A 16,659-nucleotide genomic window follows, 5' to 3' on the forward strand; every position below is an offset into this window, starting at 1 on the left:
CATTTTCAATTAATCATTATATCTTAGAACTCGTACTATATTCTCTGTGTTGTTTTATGAATTCTATTTTAAGGTTTGCCCGATATTGTTCATTTATGATGCAAAGAAGGCCTGCATTATTCAAACTGTTGCTATTTGTCAAAAATGCAAAAGAGCTGAGAAAATAATATGATTTCATTCAGTGTAAAGTAACTTTTATAAAGTATTTCAAGATTTATATTAAAGGAAGCATTCTAAATCATGGTGGGCTTTTGTGTCATGGAAAAACATGTCTATCTCAGTCTGTCTGCCACATGATTCAGATTAGTTGCTGAAGTCTTTCCAGTTTGTCACACAAACGCAAATGAAATGTGCGGTGAGATTAGTCAGTGGGCTTTTAGGTTTAACCCGAGGCATCGGTTTAAGGCTTCTCATTGTTCAAATACCTATTAAATATTGGGGTGGTCACTTTGAGAAATCATGAACATTTTTCTTTAATGAGGGGAAAGCTGCAGGAGAACATTTTCTTCGGCCGTGGGATTGGATTTTGTTTCATTTTTAAGAAGAAATATTGCTCTCCGCGCTGTAATACATTTCAGTGGGATATTTCCGTCCCCAGTAAAGGCACGCAGGGCTACATTATTTTCAGCCTGACACAAGCTCCACAAAAAATAAAGAATACATTAAAAAAAAATAAGCCTCTGTTGTAATTCCATTTTTATTTGAATCCACAATTTTTGCAACCATTGGACACACCCGGTACGAAATGTGACACAAGAGGAAAAAATCATATCACAGGACCATCATCTGCCTAATTTACAAAATGTTAGGCTAAGAGCTGGTTTGAACGGATGCAGCTGCCACACTTGAAATAAAAAACGTCTGTTATCATTTAATTATAGACCGTTCACAGACTTTTCTTTGGAAGGATGAAGTCGTTAAGAAGTTTATATTGTATGAAGAACAACGAGCAATGACGTCAACCTTTTCATCCGATCCCAGGATCGAAAGAAAACACAAACAAAACAAAAAACAGATTGGTACACTCATGAGCCAAGAAAAGTCAAACAAATCTCACTGGAATTCCCGTGTCTTCCACAAATATTTATCATAGCCCCTTTTCTCTGCGTTTCTGGCAAATCTGGGTTGTGATGCTGAATGTCAAATCTTTTTGTGAACAGTATCCTTTTTACATATCAGTCTGTAGCGATTAAATGCCTCCTACTGGAAGAATTTCTTCTCACTTTTTTGTTTAGTTGCTTTTGTACGGAGGGCCTCTGGTTCCACGAATGACAAAAATACAATTCATTGATCATCTGTACCCTCAGTTTATTAATCTGTACCCTTAGTTTACTTTCTTTCTTTTTCCCCTTTACTCTGTTTACTTTTAGAGCTGGAACAATGGCCATTCGATTACAAGTGAGGCTATTTAGTCCGCTCAAGGATGCATTCATCTATGTTACGAATGGTTTATCATTGCACACCTTGCAAGGAATGTTTAAAACTTAAACTGATCTATATGTGTGTGTGTGTGTTGCAATTTCTCACCTCATGTCACTGAATTCTACATCATACCCTTTGTACACAAATGACGTCAAACAGAAAATCAAGGTTTGTGGTTGCACAAAGGAAATATACAATTAAGCCCAAATGATTTCTATACCCTGACACAAACCAGTGTGTATTAAAGATACTAATGAAACATATTCACAATATTGATTGTTTCATTTCTACATCATATCGGACACATTTGAGGAAATGCAATATTTTGCAACATTCAAACTGTGAATCATTTTGGGCTTCAATTTAATTTTAGTGCCAACCTCAGAAGATATAGATGTTGTTTGTTTGTCATACATAATCCTTGGAGTCTTTTAAGATTGGATGCTTTTTTATAATTCATGAGGAGCGGTTAAATGCCAGGGATGTGTCAGAAATGTCATTTTCAAATACAAGTGGAGATGCTGATTGCTGCTGACATCTAGTGGTGAAAAATGAACGAGCATGTCTGCGGTTCTATCTATCAATCAATCTATCTAAATGGGATAGTCTTCCTTTCTATCCTTTCTTGTGTCACATCAAAAACACTATCACTTCTCTTTGTTTGAAAAGAGGTTTGATGGCTTTGATATTCACATTTCTTGTAAGTGTCTCGGATGTTCTCTGTCTAAATTATTGCCATTAAAGTGTTTGCTTTCATCACTTAGGTTGTGTAAAATTTTTCTTGTCAATAAATTATCGGGATGCCCCTTTGCAAGTAAGTCAAAGCCATTATGTATGTTATTCCCTGCCCATCTAAAGAAAAATGGATGCATAAACATCGGCACATAACAGAGAGGGTGTCTTTCAACCACTGTTAGTCAACATGAGTTGTATCATGAGGCAAATACTAGCTGACTACGTCTGTGGTGGGTCTAAAAAACTCTGCGACATGATCAAGAGAAGACAGAAAAATTTACCATTCTAAATATTTTAACTGTGAATGGGGGATATTCTTATTAATATTAGCAATACACTTTTATTGTTGTTAAATGATTACAGCGACAAAGGGAGATGCTCAACTGGGACGCATGGTGAGGCCAATACAGCGAGAGACGTTTGCGAATGGTTTGATCTGAATGACTATATTGTTTAAATAAATAATCCGTTCATACAACCCTATGAGACAATCCTTATCGTCTGTTCAATTTTGCATGCATGATTGTTAACAATGTGTCACTCAAATTAGAGGAACATTTCAGAAATTATCACCCAAGTCACCTCCTTTAACTTCCTCTAGCAAATTGCTTCGGTTTTAGGACGCATTTATGCGGTTCTTTTTTTAGTGCAACCATGACAACTATCAACTTGCCCATAATTCTGGGGAAAAATGTGTGAAAAGTGTGATCTGAATGCCCATGTGGCTGACATATTTTGAAGAGAATCAGTTAAAAAAAAGAAACTAATGCAGAGAAAAGGGACATCACAAACTGACATGATCGCCAACTCCAATAAAAATAATTTTGTATCACATAAGCAGCAGCGGCTTCTGTAGCAACTTTAAGAGATAAAGAATCTCCTCACCCATTTCCCTGGGTGGAAAAATTATAGTAATTCTTTACAGTTCTAATTATGTAGCACCGCTTGTGTTACGTTGAACAATCAATGGATAAAACAAACTTCTCTTTCATTTGCTTGTAAAGAAAAGGCCTTATTATCGCCTGTATTGCAGGCGACTGCAATGAAGATGTTTCCATGCACTCTGGAGTCCCTGAGAGTCTCAGAGCAATAAAGCAACACCTTCCCAGACACTTGACATTTTAAAAGCATAAAGTAGGACAAATGCACAAAATATTTATCAAGGATGAGGGACACAGCTATTACTATTTGGGCATATTCTCACATTTATTTAAAGTGTATGGGACATGATTATTCAAAATTTCAATATGTTGTATTAAACAATAAAATATCCATGTCACAAAAACGTCTCTCGAATTGATACACATGATCATTTACTAAGTATTGCACTTTGAAAATCATCTGGGTGGGGTGAAATGATAAAGGCGCATGTGACATCATCACACGCATCTGGATTAACGACATTCTGACCAACAGACCCCAGACTGTGTTGCTCGGCCCCTACACGTCCTCCACCCGTACGCTGAGCACTGGTTCCCCTCAAGGATGCGTGCTGAGCCCTCTCCTAAACGCCCTCTACACCTACGACTGGTCGGTCTGATCTCGGAAGGTGACGAGACAGCCTACAGAGAGGAGGTCCAGAGACTGACGGCTTGGTGCGAGGACAACAGACTGCAACTCAACATTGCAAAAACAAAGGAGATCGTCATCGACTTCAGGAGGAACAAGACGGTGCCGCCCCCCCTCTGCATCGAAGGCGTGTGTGTGGAGAGGGTCCACACTTTCAAGTTCCTGGGAGTACAGATCTCCGACGACCTGTCTTGGACTCACATCACCACAGCAGTGGTAAAGAAGGTCCACCAGCGTCTGCACTTCCTGAGAGTCCTCAGGAAATTCAACCTGGACAAGAAGCTGCTGCTGGCCTTCTACCACTCGTCCATCGAGAGCCTGTTGACGTACTGTGTCTCCACCTGGTGCAGCGGCTGCACTGAGGCGGACAGAGTGAGGCTCCAGAGGACGGTCAAAACAGCGCAAAGGATTATTGGCTGCCCTCTCCCCTCACTGTCGGACATCTACACCGCCCGGTGCCTCGGCAGGGCTCTCAATATCGTAAAAAAAAAACAAAAAAACTCATCATTGGAATGTTATTTTTTGTACTTGTAGCCCTTATATCCCTTACTGTTTACATTTGGACTGGGGAGGGGAAGCTCTCCAATCTCATTGTACACAGTATAGTGACAGTAAAGGGCATTCTGATTCTGATTCTGAAACTCCTCCTTACATTTGGCTCTGCCAGGTCGGACTGGCATATGGCCCCTTCTTCACCGGATTGTCCAACATTACAACTCCAAGTCCGATGAAACAACCAAAAAGTCAATCATGGAACTGCGACTTAGGTTGTTCAGGTTCAAAGGGCAAGTGTGGACACTGTTATATTTAAACATGGTCTTCCATGATGTCCACCACTTGGGTTTTGGGGGTGGGACCTCCTAATCATGCCCTTCCAGGTCTCATAATCATTGCACACGTTGATCATTGACAACCCTCAGAAAAAATGGTGTACAGAAAAGCCTTTCCAAGGAACTTGAAATGTTGTTTTGTGCTCAAGCACGAACAAGAGACAGAACCCATCCTCCCACCGTGGAGAGAGGCTCCCCACCGTCAACCCCAATGTACAGTCACAAAGCAGAGGAGCAATAAGCACCTGCTCGGTGCCTCTATCCCGAGTGGCAGTGAGTCCAACCCCTCTAAAGAGGACTGGTCAAAGTGCTCAAGCTATGTGTCAAAGCGAGTCCGACTATGTTTAGTTGGAATGTGTTGACCTCGCATACCAACTCAGGCTCCTTCACTGATTGGGCGATACATTCCACCAGACAACTTCTCTACCCGAGGATCAGACCACTCACATTTTACCTGATCCCTATGGCCCCACCCACATGCGGTGTGCCCTCAAGAAGTGACTGATTAATCCAGGGGTGGGCAAACCTTTTGATTGGCGGGCCACAATGGGTTCTAAAATTTGACAGCGGGGCCGAACCAGGAGCAGATGGATGGAGTGTTTTGGTAACCTCACCTCAAAGGAGAATAAATATGCATTTAATATTAAATGAAAGTGAACAAAAGCCTTCCAACAATATATGTGTCTTTGAAAAACCACAGTATTTAGAAAATAAAACATGAACAAGTTTTATTCATTTAATATTTTTCAAGTTTGAAAGGGATAAGAATAACATGTTTAACGGGCTGCATGTGGCCCCCGGGCCTGAGTTTGCCCACGTCTGGATGAATGGATTATTAATCGTTTGTTGCTGCCCTAATATCCTTACATAAAGCAACCACCTATTTGCACGTATCATGTTCCAAATAGAACAACAAACCCACAGACTCTCCAGAATTTCTAAATTGTCTCACAAATCCATTCACAATCATTTATGCTAATCACACCTGGGGACAATTTAGTGTGTCCAACCAACTATGCATATCTTTGGAATGTGGGATGAAACTGGAGTTCACGGAGAAAACCCACGCAGGCACGGGGAGAAATGCAGACTCCACACAGGAAGGCTGCAGCTGGAATCGAATGCTGCACCTCTGCACTTTGAGGCCATCGTGCTAACCACTCACCCACCATACCGCCCTCTTACTGAATTAATATTGCTATTTTTTTTAATATTTCACTTCATTCAAAAGTAAATCTGAATCACAAAACTCACTCATTGTTGGGTTTTGGACGGCTGCAGCCCCTTGCTGGAATTATTGACATTGATGGTGTGTTTGAGATGTGTACACGATTCCGTGAAAAGCATGACGACAAGAAACTTCTGCTGGTCCATCGGGGAAAGATTTTAATAGGAAGCAGGAGAATGAGAATCTGTGGGTGTCATGATCCGCGTCAGGCATGACAGGGGTTTTGTATTGTTTTCGTGTCATGCGGTTTTGTTATTGTTTTCGTCACCTCCCTGCCATGTGCACTTTGTTTTTGTTTTGGTCAGCTGTGATAGCGCCTCCCCTCAGCACTCGTCCTCACCAGCCACGCACCTGTTCCCCGTTACCCTCATCACACACCTGATTCCTATCTGCTCCCCTAATGACTCAGACTATTTAAGCCTCCCAGACCCACAACACGTTGTCGGGTCATTGTTTCTTGCTGCCACGATTTACGGACTTTCCACGACCACGTTCCTTTTCACGTTCCTTTTCACGTTCCTTTTCACGTTCCTTTTCACGTTCCTTTTCACGTTCCTTTTCACGTTCCTTTTCACGCTCCTTTTCACGCTCCTTTTCACGCTCCTTTTCACGCTCCTTTTCACGCTCCTTTTCACGCTCTTGCTCCCGCTCCTGCTCTCGTTCATGCTCCCAGCCCTCGTCACCTGTTCCTCTCCGCAGTGTGCGATCCCGTCTCGTTTTGTCCCTAGTCCTGTTTCCAGTTTAGTCACGTTTAGTTTGCCTTTTGTTCTTTTGCACCCTGCCACGTTGTTTTGTCCTTGTTTGTTCATTTAATAAACTCTCTTTAAGTTACCCTTATCCCTGCCTCCTCGCCTATTTGGGTCCACCTCCTCCTCGCCTTACGGCGAGCCCCGACAGAATGACCCGACCAAAAAAGAAGGACCCAGCGAGGAGCTCGCGGCGGCGTCACGGACACCGCCGCACAGACAACCGCCCTCATCAGCCTGCCGACCAGCCCCTTACCTCTCCTTCGTTTTACGGTAACGCCCTCGACTTCTTACCCGTCATTCCTCCCCACCTTATCATAGATCCCGATTATGACGACAATTTTGACCGCAAGGCCGATTCACCTCCTCACGCATTTTTTGATTATGAGTTAACAGAATGTTTTGAGCACTATGCCCCTCACGTGGGGGTCGACTCGGGTCACGACAACGATTTTGAGCACCATGCCCCCTCACCCACTGACTTCCTACTAATTGCCGACCCCATCGATGATTCCGAGCACTATGCCCCGCACATTTTTGTTGACTCGGATCACGAGGACGATGCAGAGTACATCTACGCCCTGTTAGACGCCCAGCGCAACCCGGGCTCAGTTAGGACCAGTCCCCTTCCTTCCTCCGAGCAATTCCTGACACCCTTTTCGTTCGAGTTCTTCGAGACCACCTCTCACTCTACCTCGCGCGCCTCACGCCACAAATCACGTAAGCCACGCTCACGTCGTGCACCTCGTCCACCGTCGGTCCCCATGCCTTGTCACGTCCCCCTTGCGTCTCACGGCTCACGATCACCAGCACCAGTAGTCACGGTCCCTCGTGTTCCCCGTTCCCCTGATTCCCTTTGGCGGCAGGCTGATAGGGATCAGGGCCCCAGGTTCGGCTATGCCCAGATCGACTGCTGCGCCCGGCCCGCTGTCGCCCCCACGCCAGCAGCAGTGACCAACGCAGCCCCCACTGCGCAGACCACGCCGCCTCCACGTCAGCCGCAGCCTCCAGAGTCCCGTTCCGGCTCCCCGAAAGCGGCCGAGCCCCGTTCCGGCTCCCCGCCAGGGGCCGAGCCCAGTCCCGGCTCCACGCCAGCTGCTGAGCCCTGTACGGGCTCCCCGCCGGCTGCTGAGCCCTGTACGGGCTCCCCGCCGGCTGCTGAGCCCTGTCCCGGCTCCCCGCCGGCTGCTGAGCCCTGTCCCGGCTCCCCGCCGGCTGCTGAGCCCTGTCCCGGCTCCCCGCCGGCTGCTGAGCCCTGTCCCGGCACCCCGCCGGCGGCTGAGCCCTGTCCCGGCTCCCCGCCGGCGGCAGAGCCCTGTCCCGGCTCCCCGCCGGCGGCAGAGCCCTGTCCCGGCTCCACGCCGGCGGCAGAGCCCTGTCCCGGCTCCCCGTCGGCTGCTTGAGCCGTGTCACGGCTCCCCGTCGGCTGCTTGAGCCGTGTCACGGCTCCCCGTCGGCGGCCGAATCCCGTCCCGGCGCCTCGCTTGCGACCCCAGCTCCCGATCCAGCGGAGCATGTTGTGCGTCCGTCCCCAGTTCAAGTTCAGGCGGAGCACGTTGTGCGTCCGTCCCCAGTTCAAGTTCAGGCGGAGCACGTTGTGCGTCCGTCCCAGGTTCGCGTTCAGGGGGAGCACATCCTGCTCCCGTCCCAAGTTCACGTTCACGCGGAGCCCGTCCGGCGTCCGTCCCAAGTTCTCGTTCGAGCGGGGCACGCCTTGCTTCCGCCCCAAGCTCACGTTTCGGCAGAACCCGGGCCGCAGCCGTCACTCCCGGTCCCTGCATCTGTGGTGGACGACGAGCAGCCGCCTGCCGTATCTGCCTCAGCGGCGCCTGACGAAGCGCCGCCGCTCCCGGTTCCGGTGCCCGCGATGGACGACGGTCCGCCATCGCGCCCCGCTCTGGCCTCGGCAGCATCCGACGACCCTGCGCCACTGCTCGCCTTGGTCCCGGCAGAGCTCGACGACCCACCGCCACTCCACGTTCTTGTCTCGGCAGGGTTCAACGACCAGCCGCCGCTCCCGGTCCCGGTGCCCGCGATGGACGACGGTCCGCCGCCGCATCTCGCCTCAGCCTCTGCGACGCACGACGACCCACCATCGCGCCCCATTCCGGCCTCGGCGGCATCCGACGATTCCCCGCCGCTCCTCGTTCCTGTCTCAGTGGGGTTCGACGCCCAGCCGCCGCTCCATGTTCCGGTCTCGGCGGGGTTCGACGACCAGCCGCCGCTCCACGTTCCGGTCTCGGCGGGGTTCGACGACCAACCGCCGCTCCACGTTCCTGTCTCGGCGGGGTTCGACGACCAGCCGCCGCTCCACGTTCCTGTCTCGGCGGGGTTCGACGACCAGCCGCCGCTCCACGTTCCTGTCTCGTCGACGCTCGACGACCAGCCGCCGATCCACGTTCCGGTCTCGTCGACGCTCGACGACCAGCCGCCGCTCCGCGTTCCTGTCTCGGCGGGGCTCGACGACCAGCCGCCGCTCCACGTTCCTGTCTCATCGACGCTCGACGACCAGCCGCCGCTCCACGTTCCTGTCTCGGCAGCGCTCGACGACCTGCCGCCGATCCACGTTCCTGTCTCGTCGACGCTCGATGACCAGCCGCCAATCCACGTTCCGGTCTCATCGACGCTCGACGACCAGCCGCCGCTCCACGTTCCTGACTCGGCTGGGCTGGACGACCAGCCGCCGCTCCACGTTCCTGTCTCGGCGACGCTCGACGACCAGCCGCCGATCCACGTTCCGGTCTCATCGACGCTCGACGACCAGCCGCCGCTCCACGTTCCTGACTCGGCGGGGCTGGACGACCAGCCGTTGCTCCAAGTTCCTGTCTCGGCTGCGCCCGGTCCGCCGCCGCTCCAAGCCTCTGCCTCGGCTGAGCCCCTCGACCCGCCGCCGCTTCTCGTCTCAGCCTCGGCGGCGCACTCGATGTGGCGATCTGGGCCTCCCGGACGCCCGCCTGAATGGCCACAGTCGGACTCCCTGGTTTGGCCTCCCGGACGCCCGCCCGAATGGCCACGACTGGACTTGCGGGTTCGGCCACCCGGACGGCCGCCTGAATGGCCACGAAAGGACTCGCTGGTCTGGCCTCCCGGACATCCGCCAGACCGGCTTCGATCACGGGTCGTTGACCCACCGCCCGACCCCTTCCGCCCACCCTCGTTTTTGGACATGGTTTTTCTTTTTGTTCTTTTTGTGGGACGTCTGGAATCCGTCCCTTGAGGGGTGGGTACTGTCATGATCCGCGTCAGGCATGACAGGGGTTTTGTATTGTTTTCGTGTCATGCGGTTTTGTTATTGTTTTCGTCACCTCCCTGCCATGTGCACTTTGTTTTTGTTTTGGTCAGCTGTGATAGCGCCTCCCCTCAGCACTCGTCCTCACCAGCCACGCACCTGTTCCCCGTTACCCTCCTCACACACCTGATTCCTATCTGCTCCCCTAATGACTCAGACTATTTAAGCCTCCCAGACCCACAACACGTTGTCGGGTCATTGTTTCTTGCTGCCACGATTTACGGACTTTCCACGACCACGTTTTGTTCACGTTCCTTTTCACGCTCTTGCTCCCGCTCCTGCTCTCGTTCATGCTCCCAGCCCTCGTCACCTGTTCCTCTCCGCCGTGTGCGATCCCGTCTCGTTTTGTCCCTAGTCCTGTTTCCAGTTTAGTCACGTTTAGCTTGCCTTTTGGTATTTTGCACCCTGCCACGTTGTTTTGTCCTTGTTTGTTCATTTAATAAACTCCCTTTAAGTTACCCTTATCCCTGCCTCCTCGCCTATTTGGGTCCACCTCCTTCTCGCCTTATGGCGAGCCCCGACAGTGGGAGGTGATGGTTTTTACTAAACAGACAAATCATCACAGCAGCTACTTTCAACACTAATCATCAGTTGCCGCAGCTAAAAGATTTTTGAAACGAGGGCAGAAATACTTTCAGAACATCTTGAGTCTGAAACATGTTTTTTTCTTCTTCCAAGTTAGTCACTATGTTTGCCTACTAATGGGAGCAATGTATGTAATCCTGAGAAAACTCAAGTAAAAATACAGGTGAATATAAATACTGTATTGAAGAAACTATGTCAGTTAATATACAGTGAATTCAATTTAAGCAGGAGAATGGTAACAGTAATGAAGGTAGATGTAAACGAATCTTGAAAGCAGTTAATGTTCCTATGAATGTAAAATTTGGCACTAAATATTTAAACCATGGCTCTCAAACTTGCTTTCAACGCATGCAATTTATAGTTGTCCTCGAAATGCCAGTTGAAGCAGTAAATGTACTGCGAATGAATATACAATCTCATGATATTATTACATAATATCCCCATGAATTAAATTATTCATTTCAATCAATCAAACTAGTTTTCAAATCCTGAAACAAGACAAAAAGTAATGGCAGTTTAATATTCACTCATTGCTAATTGACAATGAGCTCACACCTCTTCGACCTGTCGCCCTCTGGCAGGCGGTGCATCAATACAAAGACAAACAGACTGAAAAACAATTTCTTCCAGAACTCTCGCACACAACTATCTTTGCCTTGTCGAACTGCAACATAATGTGAGACCCAGTGTGAGTGGAAGCTATCACAATCAAACAGGTCTATGCTAGATACAGTGCAAGTCACTGGGAACGTCATGTAGAGCTGCTCTCAAAGGGAAGGAACTGGCATTCTTTCTGTACCACAGGAAGGTATGTGAAGTTGTGACGCTGTGTGTTTGTGCTTGATCATTTTTTTCTATCCACTGCAGCCATTTTCTATAGTGCGTGTCTTCATTAAGGTTGTGGAAGAGATGCTGCCTATCCCAGCTGACTTTGGGCAAAAGCCAGGTGCAAACTGAACTGGTTGCTAATCGGTCAACAACAGTTACACCCATGGGCTGTTAAGTTTTCATTTAAGTTAACATGGTCTGGAGGAGAAAATAGTTTAAAAAAAGAAACTAATTAAAATTGAAAAAACATTTTTGTAAATGAAATAAAATAACTGTGTTAAAAAAAAACACATTTTCCATTTATAATTAACATAACTCAATTTAATTATAGCAAATAAATGTTTTCATCTTTCAGGGTTGATTTTATATATATTTATTTTGGTATTGCGGCTGTAAGGAAGAAGGAAGGTAGGACAGCCATTTGGGAATTGTAGTTTATTTACTGTGTGTTGCCTAGAAGCAACGTCATCTGGCAGCCCGTGAATTTTGCTCCCACTAAGCGCTCAGCACCACCAGATGACACAAATACGGCTTCTCTATTTTTGAGTTAAGCAAAGAAATGTTTTTCAAAATGAATCCAATACTACATTATGTACTCAATGAATGGTTTTATAGTTCATTATGATGCATCTAATCTAACCCGACCTGCCCCACCTGTTTGATTTGGTTTGTGGGAGTTTGTTCATCTGTTGGTAAGTAAATACATTCTTAAACTGGTGTCTTCTGGTGAGTTTTTGTGACAGAATATTTATTGTGACTTTATCTTGCACTCAACAAATACGCCACATAAAAAATACAAATAAAAAGTGAACTAAAATGAAGCATTTTTGAAAAAAACAAAAACAAAGGAAAACTAACAAACCCACTCTAAAATTAATTAAAAACTAAATGAATGTGAAAAAACGATGGTCAGATTAAAATTAAAACCATCTTTACCGAAAAATCCCAAACTTCATCAACATAAACTTGTGGCATGAACAAACCACGCAAATGCCAGAAATAAAGGCCGGAGCCAAGATTCGAGCCCACAACCTCATAGATGTGAGACAGACATGCTAATCATCATGAATCCGTGAATTCATCCACAAACTTTTGTGTAACACGTAAGTCATCCGGCGGTTTTACTGCCATGAAACGGCTAAATTTGTCCGAGTTTAAGTCACATATATTTATTTTGCTCTTAAATTCCTTCACTTCATTTCTCTAAATATTTTTCCAGTGTTTTGATTGTAACTTCAAAAAGTACCTTGCCATGCTGCTAAAAAAAAAATAAACTGCCAGATAATGCCTAAGCTGTGCACAACTTTTCTATTCTATGTTGATTTACTCTACAGTTCCCAATCCTAAAATGTATCTGTCTGAAGCTGTTTGAAATTCTGTTGTGGCTTGTTTTGAGTTCCTCTTTGAAATATTGACTTGGCTCTTACATCACAAGCCATTTATAACAAATGTGTCCATTGATCTTACACGTTGACATTTAGCTTGCACTTTGCTGTACAATGAGACAAATCAAGCCTTCCTAGTAAATCCTTACCTTATTCTCAGGCCCTCTCAGAGGAGAACAGGTGCTCGAGCAACAATTATCTTCAGTGAGTAATCAGCCCGAATGATTCAGCAGTCAACCTGCGAGAGGAGGGAGCACTCACGCAGGCAACAACCTGTTCAACCTGCTTCTACGCCTCTCAACAATAGCGACGCACCCACAACTAAATCAAGGCCTATGCATGAATAGCAAAGACATATGTAAATAAGTGGACCCCGAAAACTTACTAGTGCTGACTGAACTGTTAAAGGTAAAGTTTATATTTCAATAACTTGGACTGTAGGCGAAGGCACATGGGCGAGAGCAAGTTCGGTCAATAATCCGACGTGAGAGTGTCGGCGTGGCTGGCTTAAATAGCCCGTGAGTCATTAGCTTCATGGGTCGCAGCTGTGTGGCTCGTGAGCGCGTCTCGCTCGCGGCCGAGTCCCGAGGTAGCGCGCCGACGGGCACGCCCACCCAGCTGCAACAAAAACACATGGATTGTGACAGTACCCCCCCCTCAATGGACGCCCCTTGGCGGACTACCTGGTTTCGACGGGTTGGCGTGGTGGTAATCGCGAAGCAGAGATGGACACATGACCCAGGAGCGGGGGATCCATTGCCGCTCCTCTGGACCGTAGCCTTCCCAGTCGACCAGGTACTGAAACCCCCTTCCCCTGCGCCTGGAGTCCAAGATCTCCTTCACGGTGTAGACAGGATCGCCGTCGATGATCCTCGGAGGTGGTGGCGGGGCGGTAGGTGGCACCAGAGGGCAGGTAGGGGCCGGCTTGATGAGCGAGACGTGGAAAACAGGGTGTATCTTCATGGTGGGAGGCAGCTTAAGGCGAACGGAGATCGGGTTGATGATGGCCGAGACTTCGAAGGGGCCCACGAAACGCGGGTCCAGCTTGCGGGACGACCCCGCCAGGTTAAGGTCGCGTGTAGACAGCCATACCTTGTCGCCGATCTTGTACCCTGGGGCCGGGCGGCGGCGACGATCCGCGATGCGCTGGTTCCGCTGCGTTGTGCGTGACAGGGCGGCCCGGGCCTCTCTCCATGCCCGGTGCGCCCGTTTCAGGTGCTGCTGGATCGAGGGAACCTCTTCCGTACCAGCTTGAGTCGGGAACAGCGGAGGTTGATATCCGTAGGCCGTCTGGAATGACGACTGGCCCGTCGCCGAGGAAACCAGGGTATTATGGGCGTATTCGATCCATGGCAGGTGATCGACCCAGGTAGACGGCTGGTCCAGGCAAACACATCGGAGTGCGGTTTCAAGGTCCTGGTTTGCGCGTTCCGACTGCCCGTTCGTCTGTGGGTGGTATCCTGAGGAGAGGCTGGATGTCGCCCCCAGGCACTGACAGAACCGCTTCCACACCCGGGAGATGAACTGCGGGCCTCGGTCGGATACCAGGTCGTCCGGGATGCCATGGAGTTTGACCACATGCTGCACCAGGAGGTTGGCCGTTTCCAGGGCCGTCGGCAGCTTGGGTAAGGGTACAAAATGGGCGGCCTTGGAGAACCGGTCCACCACGGTGAGAATGACGGTGTGCCCTCGGGAAGCGGGTAGGCCGGTGACAAAGTCCAATGCAATGTTGGCCCAGGGGCGTGCCGGAATGGGAAGCGGCCGGAGGAGACCCGCTGGAGGCTGGTGCGAAGATTTGCTGGCGGCGCACGGCGGGCAAGCCTGGATGTACGCCGTCACGTCTTTCTTTAGCGAGGGCCACCAGAACCGTTGCCCGATCAGGCCCAGGGTACGCCGTATGCCAGGGTGACAGGCTAATTTGGAGGCATGGCCCCACTGAATCACCTCCGAACGGAGCTGGGGCGGCACAAAAAGTCGCCCAGCGGGGCAATCTGCTGGAGCGCCGCTCTTCTCATGGTCCTCCCGGATTCGCCGCTCCACCTCCCACTGTAGGCCTCCCACCAGCCGATGGCTGGGCACCACGCTCGCCGGCCCCTCCTCGTCCTCCCATGCGTCGTGGATGCGGGACAGGGCGTCGGGCTTGGTGTTGCGTGCCCCTGGCCGGTACGTCAGCGTGTAGTTGAAGCGGCTAAGGATAAGCGCCCACCTCGCCAGCCAGGGGTTCAGTCTCTTCATAAGGCGGATGTATGACAGGTTCTTGTGGTCTGTGTAAATCACGAAGGGCTCCTGGGTGCCCTCCAGCCAGTGCCGCCACTCCTACAGAGCCAGAACCACCGCCAGGAGTTCTCGGTTTCCCACGTCGTAATTCGCTTCCGCTGGGGAGAGGCGACGGGAGAAGAAGGCGCAGGGGTGGAGGCGCTGGTCGACCGGAGATCGTTGCGACAGGACGGCCCCCACTCCGGAATCAGAGGCGTCCACCTCTACAACAAAGGGGAGATCGGTATTAGGGTGGTGTAATACAGGCGGATTAGTGAATGCTTCTTTAAGATCAGCGAAAGCTTTCTCGGCCTCGTTACTTCATGAGAATCGGATCTTTGTAGAGGTGAGGCGAGTGAGAGGCAACGCCCGGCGACTATAGTCCTTTATGAAACGTCGGTAGAAGTTGGTAGCGCGCCGACGGGTACGCCCACCCAGCTGCAACAATAACACATGGATCGTGACAGGCTCAGTGTCAAATGAACCGTGACCGTTGTTGTTTCAGTTATGATAACTGCGTCATGATGTGGTTGAAATGAGATTCTAGTGCTTGAGACAAGCGGATGAGTTGGTGCTCAAGGATGCTGTTCTTTTGTAGAAAAAAAGCTGCTATTTCTTGTATTTTCTTCACGTCATTAGAACGGAGCAGATCATTTGTCTGTGTGCGATGTATATAATTACTGTTTTCCTTGTGGCAAAAATACACACAATACAGTCACAAATAAAGAAACCACTCCTTGGGTGGAGCAGCCTGCATAAAATGTGAAATATGATACGATGAGGTCAAGCACAATCAGAACAGAACAAATATGCAACGTCTGCCACCCTGATCCATGACTGAAAGTCTGAGGGAGCAGAAGTGGCTGAAAACAGACTTTGGTCATTTATTCATTTTTTGTGCATAAAATAAATCACAGGAAGTCTTCGCATGGAGTTCACTGAGGTCGTCCATGTGTTAAACTGAAGGCCAGTAGGCCAAACCTGCCACCTAAAAATTATGAATGTTGCAAAAAATGTGAAGTGAGGTGCCAATTTTGTTTAAATCAAAATGTCCTGCAGACTTGTGGTGGTTTTAGACTAGCATTTCACTTGGGGTGCCTTTCTGGGATCAAAGGTTTGGTCACAGGGACACACTTTTAAACACACTCAAACACACGCAGCCACCACTCACCATTTGCCCACCCAATAACTCAGACATTTTTGCTTGCATGCTTGTGTGTGTGGTCTGGTTCTCCACGTAGTGTGAAGCAAAAATGTACAACAGGATCGAAAGGGTTAAACTTTGCCAGGATTTCCCTTTTTAACATATTTATAATCAGAATCAGAATGCCCTTTATTGTCATTATACTCGGTGTACAATGCGATTGGAGAGCTCCCCTCTCCAGTGCTAATATAAAATATAATATAAAATACAATAATAATAAAATGAATACATAAATAAAATAGTGAAATAGTGCACTGGGTCCCACATTATGTTGCAGTTCTACAAGGCAAAGATAGTTGTGTGCGAGAGTTCAGGAAGAAATTGTTTTTCAGTCCGTTTGTCTTTGTATTGATGCACAAAGATACGCGCCACTTGCTAGACTGATCTACGCCACACACAAAAGTGGAAGGATGAAACCTGAGCTCGTCAGGCACCTTTGTGTTGCTATGACGACAGCAGCCACTTCCACTGTCTGAATTGGGTGGGGAGTGCGGGGATGTACTCGGGGGACCTGTAGCCAGAAGCTCCACCCACAGGGGGAATTCACATAGGTATCACTTGGACACCAGGAAACAGATACAA

The 16,659-nt window shown here is 48.7% G+C and overlaps 1 protein-coding gene across 3 annotated transcripts in view; it reads right to left on the bottom strand.

Annotated features, from left to right (window-relative positions):
- bbox1 (gamma-butyrobetaine hydroxylase 1) overlaps positions 1–12,913 on the bottom strand; it is a 58,500-nt gene extending 45,587 nt beyond the window's left edge. Inside the window, exon 1 of one of the 3 annotated variants that reach the window (XM_088296393.1) lies at positions 12,767–12,913. The gene's annotated coding sequence lies outside the window, so the exon portion shown is untranslated. The remainder of the gene's footprint in view (positions 1–12,766) is intronic. The other 2 variants (XM_088296391.1, XM_088296392.1) reach the window with 2 other exon arrangements.
- Between the last annotated feature and the right edge of the window lie 3,746 nt (positions 12,914–16,659).

Source organism: Idiotropiscis lumnitzeri, chromosome 5 (genome assembly GCF_059441095.1).
Source record: "Idiotropiscis lumnitzeri isolate Australia: NSW breed Sydney's pygmy pipehorse chromosome 5, RoL_Ilum_1.0, whole genome shotgun sequence".
Taxonomy (NCBI): Eukaryota; Metazoa; Chordata; class Actinopteri; order Syngnathiformes; family Syngnathidae; genus Idiotropiscis; species Idiotropiscis lumnitzeri.